Source organism: Macaca fascicularis, chromosome 3 (assembly GCF_037993035.2).
Source record: "Macaca fascicularis isolate 582-1 chromosome 3, T2T-MFA8v1.1".
NCBI classification, from domain to species: Eukaryota; Metazoa; Chordata; class Mammalia; order Primates; family Cercopithecidae; genus Macaca; species Macaca fascicularis.
In genome coordinates this window covers 93,516,093-93,517,454 of record NC_088377.1, presented here as the reverse complement: position 1 = coordinate 93,517,454, position 1,362 = coordinate 93,516,093, and positions in this window count along the sequence as shown.

Sequence of the window (1,362 nt, the reverse complement as noted above, 5' to 3'; positions counted from 1 at the left end):
GAAACCCATTCTGCAGGCAGGGATGTGAGGAGTTGCTTTAGAGAAAGGACACCTCCCCCAAGACACACACAGGCACGTATACACACGCATGCACAATCTTACTTCAGCATTTGGAATCACATCGGTAACCGTCAGCAATTTCTTCTGCATGATTTTGTAAATAGGTTCAAACTCCAGAGAGAAGCATTTGCCTCCAGAAATCTGTGATGCTGAGTTTACAGGTATCCTTGGCAATGAATGATGGGGTGGGCTTGGATGAAATTCTACCTCAGTTTAGGGGGCTACCATGTAGCCCTGAGTTAGACAGCTGGTGGGGAATTCCTGATTCTACTTCCCTTGCTACCCCTCACCCCATGACCCTTTTCCATGACACAGCCACAAATATCGACTGAGTTCTCCTCAGAACAGTCTCAATCTGCCTTTTGCTCTTCATTCCCATGGTCATGGCCCTCCTCAGACCCCTGTGATCTTTCACCTGGATGTTGACCTCAGCCTCTTCCCCCTCACTTCCAACCTGCCAACAAATTTATCTTCTGAGATGTTACCAGAATGAGGTTTGATCATGGTCCTCTCTCTCTTAAAATCCTTTGATGGAGGTCAGTTTTCTCCACAATGAACATGAGCATGGCCTCTAAGACCCTTCAATATCAGAACCCATTCCAACCTCAGTTCCCATCTTTTCACCTCAGACATTCTGTCTGGCCACAACAAAATGAATTCATTTTCCCACAAACATCCAACCAATTACATGGCTTAGCTTCTTTCAGCATTCTCTGTGCATGGAGCATCCTTCACCGCCTCCCTTGCCTAGTGAATTAATTATCCTTCAGATCTACTTCAAATATCCTCTCCAACCCCATCCCACACTGCCTCCCAATCCTGTGGAATTAATCACTCACTCCTCTGTGCACCCACAGCGTTTGCATACACTTCTTTCTCACTTACCATTATAGTTATTTATTGACATTTGCAAGCTTCTCTCCCCCACAAGCTTGTGAGATTGTCTGGGGCCGTGGTTAATTCTTATTCATATATGAACCACCAGTGTCCAAGATGGTGCCTGCCACAGAAGAGGGTCTTAGGAAGAGATGTTGTTGGTAGAATTTTACTGGTAGCAGTGTGCATTGGAGTTCATGGAAGAGGCTTTGGAATCAAAAAGACCAAGATTCAAATCTAGCAAACTCCATTTATTAGCTCCAAATTACATAATATCTCTATAGCAAGGCAGAATAATGCCCTGCCCCATCAAAGATGTCCATGTTCTAATTCTTGGAACCTGTGAATATGTTGCATACATATCAGAGAGAAATTTTTATTGCAGATCAAATTAAGGTTGCTAATCAGCTGACCTTAAGGTAGGGG